The sequence below is a fragment of the Marmota flaviventris genome, chromosome X, assembly GCF_047511675.1.
Source record: "Marmota flaviventris isolate mMarFla1 chromosome X, mMarFla1.hap1, whole genome shotgun sequence".
NCBI lineage: Eukaryota > Metazoa > Chordata > Mammalia > Rodentia > Sciuridae > Marmota > Marmota flaviventris.
This window is the reverse complement of record NC_092518.1, coordinates 96,210,668-96,223,548: the sequence shown is the minus strand read 5'-3', so window position 1 is coordinate 96,223,548 and position 12,881 is coordinate 96,210,668. Positions and strand designations below refer to the sequence as shown.

Sequence of the window (12,881 nt, the reverse complement as noted above, 5' to 3'; positions counted from 1 at the left end):
TGGCTGGAAGAGGGATAAATGGAGAATGTCTAATTAATGTATGCAGGATCTTTGGGGCTAATGAAGATGCTTTGGAACTAGAAAGAATTCAGACATATGAATACACTGAATGCCACTAAATGGCACAGTTTAAGATAGTTAATTTCATGTTATATGAATCACCTCAATACAAAAATTTAGGAAGGGAAGAGAAAGGAAATAAGTAATTATTGAACTACTGTTATTTATTATGCTCTGTGCTAAGCTTATACATTATCTTATTAAATTCACTAGATAACACTGTGTATCATTATCCCCATTTTAGAGATAAGCAAGTCAAGGTTAATGTAACCTAATATCCATATCTAATAAAACATGGAACTGGAATTCCAACCCAGGTCTTTCTGACTCCAAAGCCTACATTCTCTACCACAAACTACTCTCCAGAAACCTCCCATTATCCTTTTCATAAGAATTTGTATCTTGGTCAAGAATAAAGCATCATCTCCCAGCTACTCCTTCACTAAAATAAATTCTCCAGAGAAAAATATTCAAATTAGAAGTTCATTTTTGCACCAAGCCCTCTCTGATATAAAAAAAAATTGCCCACTCTTAAAAAGACATAACAAACAAAGTTTTGCTGCCCTGCTCCCAGACTTCCCACATTTTACAAGACCTGACCAGAAATTGAGGTGATTTCAGTGTCCTCCAGAAGTCCTCACCCACAAACACAGCTGTCTACTCATGCTTTAAGCCACTTTACTAAGGGAGTAGAGCTTTTCTTCCCACAATAGAAAAAAATAGGCTGAAAACAAGCTATTCCCTTGGAGAGAGAACACCCTGGTATAGTGATTAGGGCAGATCATATCATTCCATGAGGACATATTTTAGTAAGCTAGGGATGGGTCCAGAAGAGTGAAGACTACACCTGCCATTCCTAAGGTCACACAGAGTCAGTCACAGAGCATCAAGAGCAGATCAGAGTTTTTGTCACTATCATTTAATCTCAGGAAAATCCCTTCTCAGTGGCCAATTGTTCTCTAATTCTGTGATTCTATAATTCCACTTTAAAAATTTTCTCAGCTCTAGTTCCACTTGCATTCCTATTAGTGATGAGTATAGCAGAGGCCTTACCTAATACATGAAATATGTTTTTGTTTACACTCCTTTTATTAAGATTAATCACTACTTAATTTAAGACCTTATGCCTTGATTACAGGGATTCTGTTCTGATATGAGCTTAAATGTACCTTTGAAAAATAAAACATATTTTCAATTACAGTCATTCATAGTCCCAATTCAGGCAAAACTTTTATTTAAATAAATGATTAGCTTTGGCAAGAACATCATAATTTATGAATGTGCAAAATTTGAATGTGGTAATTGTTGTTCTCCGTGTTGGCCTTTACAAATGACATGTTGCATGGTATTGGGCTAGGAGTTATTCAAAGCAAATGAAATTGATGTAGTCCAGGCTCCCCCTCCCTGGAAACTTATTTACTAGGGCAGAAGCTTACTCAGCTGATTTCAGCAAATATACCACACTTCCTTCTGCATTTTCCTTTTGCTGAATTTCTGATCAGGATCCTACAACTTGCATTAGTGTTGTTTGACTTCCTGGGGCAGAGATAATGCTGAGTGTTAAAAACCTACAATCACACCAAGACATTTTTTCCACACTTCACAGTATTTTAAGAATTACCTTTTCTTACATTCCATTCCATTTCCTTTGCCTTTGCCATTGTTGAGTATTTCTTTAACACACAAATAGTCAGGAGCTGTTTCCTCAAAAACAAAAATCTGCCTTCAAATTGCTCAATTTATTACAACCTCCATAATGTTGTGGTCATTTAGATGCTTGGACACATTGTTAAGGCACAAGTGCCCATATAGAAGTTACAAGAAATTCAATGTAAGGCTTTGGTAATTAACAAGACAAAGAGCAATCTCTCTAAGGCAGAACCTGAAAGAATAAGTCACTGTTTGGGGACAAATAGGAAATAGAAGAGAGACAAAGCCAGGTTGGATTCAATCCAGAAATCGGTTATCTGTAAAAACCAGTAACTCTTTCCCTTTGGGGAAATAAAGATCATTAATTTCTTGGTATATTAAAGGCTGGAACTATTCCTTTATAGATCTTTACTACAATCAACATTCCGCTCACAGTACATGCTGGATAAGAGTTAGAGGGTGATATGGAGGTTACAATAATGATAACACTGAATTATACCATTTGTCAAAATATAAATTTGTGAGGGCTCCTTTCTATGCCGTTCCCTCACAAATATTCCATATTTTCTAAGATTTTGTTTTTAATACCAGGTCTGGACATGCCACATGGAAAGAATTAAGTCTTTTAAATGTGATACTACCTTAAATGTCAGTAGTTCTAAAGGTTGGGTGATTTTTCCACCATTTGGCCATGTGTGCAGACATTTTTGATTATCACAACTGTGAGGGACAGCGGGGGCGGGGATTGCAGCTGGTGGATGGAGGATGGGATTGTTGCTAAACATTCTACAATGCACAACACAGCACTCATGGCAAGGAATCATCTGGCCTAAAATGTCAATAGTATCAAGGTTGAGAAATCCTGTTTAAGGAGAATGGAAACCCACTATCTGGGTTCCTCATATCAGTCTCTTGACATCTATGGTTCTACACTAAATTCTGATCTACATTACTATTTACCATTATGGTCAAGGCTGGAAAAGAGAAAAAGTGTACCTGAATAACTAAGTTTTAATTCCATTTTGACAGTTAATACTAGCCTTAGTGTTTGAATAAACCAGGCCATGTGAATAACCTAGCCTAGAAGATAGGTAGATCTAGGCTTAAATTATTAAGATTGCTACTTCCATTTTCGGCTTTGATCCACTTTTACAGACATGGTCTCCGGTTGCAATTTACTCTTTTTTAATTTTTTTTTTTTAGTTGTTGATGGACATTTATTTATATGCAGTACTGAGAATTGAACCCAGTGCCTCACACAGGCTAAGCAAGCACTCTCCCACTGAGCCCCAGCCCCTACAATCTTTCTTGAAGGGGGAGATAGACATACATACACTCTCAGCCACCAAGTAGAAAACCAGAATATTTCCACATCTAGACAAAGATGAGCCACCCAGTCTCAAGGCTAACAAGCAACCCAGGCAAAGCAATAGGAAATCATTTTGTAGGCTTGTTCTGAAATTTGTATAGTAATGTCTGTTATTTGTATGGTGTTTTTAACTTTTGAAAAGATTTTCCTTTATATATCCTTGAACTGAACATATTAGAGTACAGAAAGCATGTTTGAGACATTTTAGTCTTATCCACGATCCACAGAGAAAGCACCAAAATTTAGAAGCACACATAATTCCCATAAGTTAAAGATAATTGCACTTACATAGAGCCTTGGAAGGAAACAATTCACAAGAATAGGGCTTTCTTTCTCCCTGAGTACTGATTGCTCCGAGTTATATCCTGGGCTTGGAGTGGAAGCCCCATCTGAACTACAAATTGGTCAGAGATAGGGAAATGCCCCCAAAGTCTCTACAGCCAAAATAACCTATTCACCCCTCATGTCAGATGAAGAATAGGTTTAACTACAACATAGATCTCTCTTGTTTGTACATTAGAGTTTGGTGGGTGGTCACAATAAAACCGCCTTTGAATGGGAGAAAGGCAGAAAGTTTTCAGAATGAAGTGATGTTTTTTCAGCTATTCCTTTGCCCAGTCTTACAAACACTTTCTGAAGTATTTAAACAGTGTGGAGAGGAGAGGGAAGCTCCACCCTCAACCTGCCCCCCACCCCTTTCCCGGGATCCCAACACACAAACTCACAATCCCCCAAGGTCTTACTTTTTTTTTTTTTCTAGTGCCCTGCTCCCTTACAAAAGCTTAGTATTCTCCAGAATATTAGACCACCCTGGGGCTAGAGGATCTAAGGAAAACTGTCTTACTTGTTACCTCCAGGGACTTTGTCAGGCTAGCCTGGCAAAGACAGTTGTTAGGACCCCCACTGAACATAACTAATGCCAGTTTCAGAGGAACAGCAATGGAAATATTTGGCCATTTAGGCAGGGAAGAGGATCCTGGCTTTTTCTGAAGCTGTACTCGGGTTGAAAGTGTGTGCTCAAGGCGTTAAGGCGACAACGGGAAGTACAGCTGAGCTTTCCTAGAGCTCAGGATTGTTCTGAGAACGGATGGGCTAGGAGTGGGGGAGAAGAGGTTTTAGGTACCAGCCATGCATCCAGAAAAACAGAGCCTCGCATTTCTGTTTTTCAGAGAGAGGTAGTAAGGGAGAAAAAGACAAAGCCGAGATTTGGGGTGTGTGCTGGGCCATGAGATGCTGCCAGCTAGCGGACCTAAGCGCCTGCAGGTTGCAGGTAGAAGTCTCGAGCTTGTTATGAGGGTGGGAACATTCAACGCGTTCCAGGAGGGTTCAAGAGGGTCGGCTTTCTGGGAGCCAGAGTAGAAGGTGAGAGTGCAGGTGGAGATGTGCCTCTCATAACAAGAAGGAGTAAAGACCAAAGAGTCACGCAAGTGTCTAGTGACACCATCCTTCCCCCCTCCCCCGTCCCCGACACCACTGCCAACACTAAGTAACTTAGCCCCTCATCCTACAATACCACTATCCCTTAGAGCGTCAATCTAGGCTGGGTATTGGGAGACGACTGTTTGGTGAGAGGGTCACCTATGTAAGAATTAGGTTTCTCTGTGGGGCTGCATGCCCTAGGTTAAACTCACCCAGGAAGGGACAGAAGCCAATCACCGACGACCCCAGGTCAGCCCCTGACAACTCAGAGCCCCACTGTTCCACTGTCCCACCAGCTGCCCGACCTTACTCTAACCATTCAACTCCCTTCCCCCAGGATGCCCGGTGGCTGCCTATGCAGCCCGTCTACGACCAGCCCAGAGCCAGGGTAGAGTTAAGTGGGCAAGAGGTCACTGCCCAAAGCAGGAGGCACTCGATCCAAGGTGTAAGGTGAGATTCTGCAAGCCAGGAGTCTTTAGGCGCTCCTGTCCCCTCTACTCTCACCGGCGATCAGCCTCCCCTCTCTCCCCTCCTGTCTCTGCCACCACCCAGAGGAGGAGGAAGTCTGGGGAAGCAAACGAACGAAACAGAAAATTCCGTACCGAGAGGGGAGAAATGAGACGGTGGGACGGGGCAGCGGGGGCTGACTTGGGGCTGCGGCTGCAGCTTCCTTCCACCCCTGGCCGCGGAGCTGCAAAGAAGGCAGGAGCTGCTGCCCCTGCAGGCTGCCCCGTCCTCCCTCATTCCCTCCCCCCCTCCTCGCCTCCCCCGCCCCGCCCCGCCCGCCCCAGCTGTGAGCCGGGAGAGCCAGCCAGGCTTTGGCCAGGGGCTGGGGGAGGTGAGAGGTGCTTTTGCCAACCAGGGCTTATACCCCTCTCTCTCTCTCTCTCTCTCTCTCTCTCTCTCTCTCTCTCTCTCTCTCCCCCCCCCCCTCTCTCTCTCTCTCACACACACACACACATCGCAACCGCGACGGGTTCTCCGCAGCTCGCAACCACCCTAAAGGGAGGGAGAAAGAGAACAGCAGCAGAGGGAAGGGAAGCCAGGGGCAGAGAGAAGAGGGGGGAAGAGCTCAGGGTTGAACATTTTTGGAGCTAGGGGTGGGGAGGAGAAAGAGAGCGCGCCTCCTTGATTTTCCCCTCCCCACCCCTCTTTGCTTTTCTCTCCCGTTCGCTGTATAGCATTTTCCAGAAGCAGCAGCAGAATGGGACTGAAGCCTCTGGTCTAGAAAACGGATTTGGAGGGGTGGCAGGGGCTCCCACCAGCCGCTACCTTACAGCTAGTGCTTGAGTGTGCGTGTCAGAGTGTGAATGCGGTCCTCTCTCTCCCTCTCTTTCTCTCTCCCCTGGCGCCCGCTTCACACCACCGTGTCAGCTCTCCCTGTCAGTTTCCCCGTGTCAGTTCATTCTCTTGCTTATTGTGTTTGGCTGGCTGCGTGAAGGGACTGCGAGCATTTGGGGGGCTCACGCTGGGTCCGAGAGCCCCAGGAGAAGCGAGCGAGAACACGGCAGGGGCACGGGTGGAGCAAAGAGTTTCGGGGCGCTGGTGAAGGCAAAAGGTGAGAAGGTCTGGCCAGTTGGGAACTTTGAGATAACTGAAGAGGGGAAAAGGAAACGAAGGTAGGAAGCAGTACTTGTGCTCCTCTCTGCATCCCGCCCCTTTTTTCCCTATTCTCACCCGCCCACCCACTCGGCAGCCTCCAGGCCCCCGGCTGTCCCAGGCGGCTGCTGTTTTTGCGCCGCGGAAGACCAGTCCAGGGCACCTCGCGCCCTAGTCCACCGATCCCAGACTACACAGATCCGCGGAAACCACTTGGCCCGGGGTAAGTTGACAGGCGGCTTGGAGTCGTCCGCTTTGCTACCCTTGGGGCGGTGAGGAGCGGGTTTAATGAAGGTGCTGGGTTGATGTAAACTGGGAGGCGCTGGCTGGCTGACTGGCTGTGAGCTCCAGGTGGTGGGGAGCAGGGAGAGGCCAGCAACAGATTGTTTTGGGACACGGGCAAAAGAAATACAACCAGGGAGAGGGCTTTAAGGGTTCTAGGACCAAATGTTGATGGCAATGATTAAAAGCATCCTTCTCACTGCTACTGTTCTCCTAAACCAGAGCTTTGCCATACCACTGCATGGATAGTGATTTGTTCCATCCTTGGGTAGATATTAAGCTCCCCCGAACCTGCTCCCAGGTTTCCTCAAAATGGGCAAGGGATGGGTTAGGAAAAAGGATACTTGTTCTTCAACAATATCAATCTTCAGCTGTAAAGAGCCAGGGTTCATGAGGGCTCAAGGACCAGAGCCCCTCATTTAGCTTCTTTCTGTTTTTGCATCTTTCAAACTTAAGAAAGGGCCAGATTCGTTTGCCTGGCTTCCTTAAAGAAACCAGGAAATGCAAATGGGCAGGGGCAATCACTGTAGTCCAAAGTGGACAGCTCCCAAACCTCCCCCACATGCCTTGACTTGGACAAATAGCTATGATCATGTCCCGCATAGGCAAGTCCTGAGCTGAATTCCCAGATCTTGATCTTTCTTCATGGTTTCTGAAAATGAGCCTGGGAGAAGGTGTTTTTTTTTTTTTTTTTTTTTTTTTTTCGTTACCAACCTGGCCTATTTGGGCCATAGTTATGCGTGGTGATAGCCAAGTGTTTAGCAAGGTTATCACTCCCTTATGAAAAGCCTGGCGCTGGGAAACCAGCCCAGAAGACAGATTCTCTGAACTTTACCCGAGTTTATTATATGAGTGGGAGAGACACATACTAATCAATAATTCTCCCCTTAGAGACTGTGCATGTTAGCCATGGCTTCAAATGAGGAATAATTGCTACATTCATAATGGCATCCAGACACATTGGCCTATTGTCATATATTTATTTTCATGGCATTTACTAAGAATGACATGTTTATATATCAGCATTCATAATTTTCTATTGTTGATCTCTTAGATTTTTTGATGATGTACAGATGAACTATGTCGTGTCTCATTTCTCATAAACTCTTAAAAAGCTGAGATTTAAATGATGTCGAATAGTGCCTTTCATTCAGTCTTTAAAATATGTTTATTCTGAATTGAAAGGCATGGTAATACAATCATATAGTACCAAGTTGATTTTAAAGCAAATGTTTAGTCTGAGATAAAGGAAATGCAGGATCCATTTGTGAGGTTGAAAGAAGAACCAAATGCCACTTGAAATCTATATTTTGGTTCCAGGGAAGTGCTATTTTCATAAACTTTTAGACTATGTAACTATATGCACAGTTGATCTCTTTGTGTGTGTGTGTGTGTGTGAGTGTGTGTGTGTGTGTGTGTGTGTGTGTGTGTGGTTTTTCAAGGACTCCAATCAATCCTGTACAATTCAGGTTCTGTGTTTCTATAGCTGAGGGGGGGGGGGGGCGTCAAATTTGTGCTTCCAAAGCATCCTGGATTTTCTGTTGAACTTTCCATTTATTACTATGTTATTGAAATACAATGAATTACCTCCTTCCAACTAAGCAAATGAGAGAAACAGACTCTGCATTAAGTGAGACTGTTTACGTTGCATTGGGCAATTTGTTCTAATGCTCACTGCGGAGAGACAGAGCGGAATGGGGATTACTAACATAGGATCTGAAAAGGTGTCCATTCTGTTACTCTTTGGGGGTCAATCATGAGCATATATCTACTTAGGTTAAAATTACACTTTCCCATAGATAGCAAAGACAAGATTGCAGACAGCTAGGAAAGAAGCAACAGCTTCATGATTGGGGAAGAACTCAAAGTATCAACAGGAATGAAGCTTAAGGTGTAGTGGGTTTTTGCTGTGTTCCAGCTGATGTGTGTGGTTGCTGAAATGGGCTGTGACCTATGGTTATTCCTAAGACAAGGAGGGGGGCAGATGCAGGAATTTGGAATCAATGTAGCCCCCAGATTCACTAATACAGACTCACCTGATTTCAGTGTATGCTTCAACATAGTGGCCTGGATCAGATGATATCTATCATCCCTTCCAACCATGAGAGCTATGATCCTCTGATTCTAGTCATTGTAAAGCTAACAACTAAAACAAGAATGACATGCAGAACCACAGTGTTTAGAGAAGGCCAGACCAGGAAATTGGAGATGCAGAAGGGAGAAAGAGAAGAGAAATAGGAGAACCAAAGATGTTTTGAAACACATGGAAGGAAAACTATCCAGATGTTTGCTTTGACTGGGAATGGAATCAGTTCAGAAAATCAACTGAAATGCGAAGTACCTTAAAATTGTCTGTGGTTTGACTTGTAAACACTGAGTAAACAGTAATAGAATTCCTTAGAACCAGGGAATTGGGAACCTTGGAGTGCATTTTCAGTGTTGTCATCTCATTTCACTTTTTAGCTTATTAAATTCCAATCTATAAACCATTCAGGTGCTTAATTATCAAATGAATATTTCAAATGTGCCACGCTATTTCCCTCCAGCCTGCTGCCAAATATTCTAATTTGTCTTTTGCCATGATTCCATAACCGAAGGAGAGGAACCAAAGAAGCATTTCTGTCTGCTCTTCCTCCACCAAATGTTCGTGTTTTCAGATGAGGTACACTAAGCCATTCAGACAGATGCAGTCTGCTAGCTAGTAGGGGAAAAGGGAGGACAAGGCCTCTCTCCTCAAGATGCCCCAGGCCCTAAGATGCCACCAACTAATCTGTCCCAGTCATTTTCTAGGTTTCCAGGGAAGAATATGACAAAGTTTTCAGTCTGCAGACAGAATTGACGCTCCACTCTAGGCTGTAGTTGCAGCTAATTAACTGCAGATCCAGGCTAAACTGACGTTAGCCATCATTTCCAGAGCTTAGTAACTGATATATCCATATTGTCAAGCTTTCTAAAACTCATGAAGCTTTCCTCCTGTGGATGGGCCCCTCAGACTCTGTCCAGTGAGACCACAAGACCCATCCTGCCAACAAGGAATGATTCCTGAATGATTCAACCATTGTCTCATAAACAAACATGTACATCATCCTCAACTGAGTGAGAACAGATGATTTTTTTAAATTAAAAGCTGGTGAGGTTAAGCAATAATTGCAGTCACTGGGTCAGGAAAATTCTGCAAGTTCCCTAGGTTTAGTTCTCCTTTACCCATTGAAGAGATGGCTCTTGGATGCCAGTGCAATTACCACGGCTTTTTGCCTTAGGAGAGGCAAAGAAAAAAATGATGGTGAGAAAAAAGCAGGGATCTTGGCAGGGTCCAATCCCCTTTCACCTGTAGAGAACCTAAGACTCAGAGAGTAGAAATAGCTGGCCTAAATCTAGCTTGACAAAGGCAAAACCAGAATCCAAGACTGTCTATTGCTATAGAATAAATTTTCTACAGCTCTCTGGAGATCTTGCCAATAAATTTAGAAGAATCAAAACAAAGTTTACCAAGATCACAACCTTCTAATTCCATTTAATGTGTATATTGAATGTTTATATTACATGTTATTCCCATACTTTGTTTTTCACTTTCTCACCCACCACCTTTCTTCAATACACACACACACACACACACACACACACCCCTATCCTGCTAGCCAAGAAAGCATGACATATGCTGACATATGCCTACAACTAGCATGTTCAGGTGGAGGTCAGAATTAAACATGACAAAATTTTAGCTGCTCACATTTATGTAGCTAATCTGGTTTATACTACCAATAACAAGACTCCTAGAAATCCCAGTCTCCAATGCTCCTTTGTAGTTTTGGGGAATGGAAGCTGGTGGAATACAATGACTTTGGTTCTTGCTTTCTTTACTCATTCTGAGAATCAGCACCTTTAATTGCATGTGTGTGTGTGCACATGCCTGTGTGTATGTGTGTTTGTGTGCATATGTGCACAAACATACACATTTCTTGAAAGATTAAAACAAAGGAAATAGAAAAGAAAGACAGATGAGTTTTATGTCAGAAATGAGAAGATGAAAAGTTTCCAGAATGGTCATTATCATCTGCCTCTGTCCTTTACTCTTGCTTAGTTTCCACTAATCCTACCACAATTTCTTTTAGGGCCTGGGGAAATAGGCCAATGCAAATATGTCTACTATAGTCCAAGGAGCTCTGGTGGCACAATAGATTAATGTGCAGTGCTTATGGAACAAATGTATCTTCCAGGATAATATGAAGAACTTCCACACTATAGGAAGGACATCACTGAATTAGAAGAGACTCTTCTAAGAGCTATCTGTAAATGCAGAATTTCAGGCCCTTCTCCAGACCTACTGAATCAGAATCTGCTTTTAATGAAGATCTCCAATGATTCATGTTCATAGCAAAATCTGAAAAGCAATGGACTAGAGATTATTCAAAAAAAGCATTTGAAAATAAACAATGACCTACAAGGGATGTAGGGACAATTCATGTGGTTTATCATATAAAAAATAAAAATACAAACTTTTCTTATGTCTGCTTCTCTTATTAGCCAGTTTAAAGGCCTAAAGTGTAGGTAAGAGAGACAAATTCAAGAGGAATCAGAACAAAGGATTGTTCTGTTTGCCAGAAAGACCAGGGTTTGGGAACTCACACAGACCTGAGTTCAAACTCTGGCTGGGCTGACAAATTACTAGCTGTGTAAACATGCACAAAGTACTTTGGTACTTTGCGTTTGAGCCTCAGATTCCCCATGAGTAAAATAAGATTAATAATAGTATTCATTAGCATTGAGTTGCTATGAAACATATATGAGACACTATAAGGCACTAGCATATAATGAGCAATCAATAAATAGAAAATATAATTATAATTAATGGTTTGGTCAATAACTTTAGTTTTCTAGAAAACTAGCCACTGGATGAGATATTTAAGGACACCTAGCATCTATTTCTAATTGTTATGAATCACACTGGGTTTTTCACAGAGAGAGGAAAGATGTACAATAGTAAAATATATTTGAACATAGTGGAGACCCTCAAACAAATATCATTTAGAAAGAATTATAAGTGCCTCTGATAAAATCCCTTCATGGAACTAAACTGAAGTCAGAAGTGGCCCTATTCTATGAGGTATGTATCAAAATTACCAAATAAATGCTGAGGAAACACACGCACATATACATATATCCACATGCAAATGAAACAATTCAAGACTAAAATAGTATTCTAGGTTAGGAACTAAATATTACTGATTTTCTGGCCTGACAACAATCTGTAAAATGGGTGAATAGTAACTCCTACTTCATAGGATAGATGTGAAATGATTTGGGTAAAATAAATTATGTAGGTAACGGCACAGCAATTAAACTCAATAAATATTTTTCAATATGGCCCAATGATCCCTAAGTTAGATCCACAGAAAGGGCAAATACGTGTGTGTGTGTGTGTGTGTGTGTGTGTGTGTGTGTGAGTGTGTTTGTAGTTAAGCTCCAGTGATTTTGTTTTTCTCCAGGAAGTAATGAGTTCCTATTAGATAAGAAATACTTTACCATGTTAACACATCATATAAAGGCCAGCTCAACAACAATTCTTAATACCTAGACTATTTGGTTATATGCCAAACATTTTGCATGCATTATAGTATTTAAGCTCTCACAACAACCCCATGAAGTAAGTATATTATTGCTCCTGCTCTACAGATGAAATGGCAGGTAAAGCTCAAAAGAATGAAGGTGAAAAAATTTAGCAACTCCTACCTTATTCCAAACCATAGTGCTTTCTACCTACTCAATTTTCTAGTCTAAAATATGATGGAGGTACAGTTTTTATAAATTCCAATAACTCTATATGTTTAATATATTGTATAAATTCTAATAAAATCACTAGGCACTTGCTTCTATAAAAACTTATTGATTGGCGTATGAAATCTTGGCAACCTGACTGCAAAGACACAGAGACAGACATCCAACCTCTGGGTCCCAGTCCTTTGGCATGTTTGAGAACTCCAGCTTCTATTGGAACTGAGGTTGCCTAACATGCATTGATTTTCAAGAGGATTAAGTTAGTGTGGCATCAATATTCGTAGACAATATAGATTGGTAATTTCTAATATTTCTGTGATCTTCCTAAATAAACAATAGCAAATGCTGTTAATTATTGAACACCTTTGCATTAGTTTTCTATTGCTGTCATATTAAATTGTCACATACTTATTAACCTAGTATTGTCTAAGTATAAATTTAAAACAATTAAATATGAGTTTATTATTGTTATAGTTCTCTTGGTCAAAAGTGAGACATAGTGATCACTTGGCTAAAATCAAGGTGTCAGCAGGATTGCCTTCCCTTTTGGAAGTTCTAGGGAAGAATCCATTTCCTTCCTTATTCAGGTTGTAGCATAATTCACTTCCTTGAAGTTGTAGGATTGAAGTCCCCTTTGCTCTGCTGGAGTCAGCTGAAAGCTGTTATTAGCTTTCAAAAATCACCTACATTCCTTAGTTCATGGTTCCATTCTTCCAACTTTGAAGAC

General features: G+C 41.8%; 1 protein-coding gene across 4 annotated transcripts in view; it reads left to right on the top strand.

Moving 5' to 3' along the window:
• Positions 1-5,291: 5,291 nt before the first annotated feature.
• Positions 5,292-12,881, top strand: part of Trpc5 (transient receptor potential cation channel subfamily C member 5) — a 294,090-nt gene continuing 286,500 nt past the window's right edge. Inside the window, exons 1-2 of one of the 4 annotated variants that reach the window (XM_071606796.1) lie at positions 5,292-5,336; positions 6,195-6,320. The gene's annotated coding sequence lies outside the window, so the exon portion shown is untranslated. The other 3 variants (XM_071606797.1, XM_071606794.1, XM_071606795.1) reach the window with 3 other exon arrangements.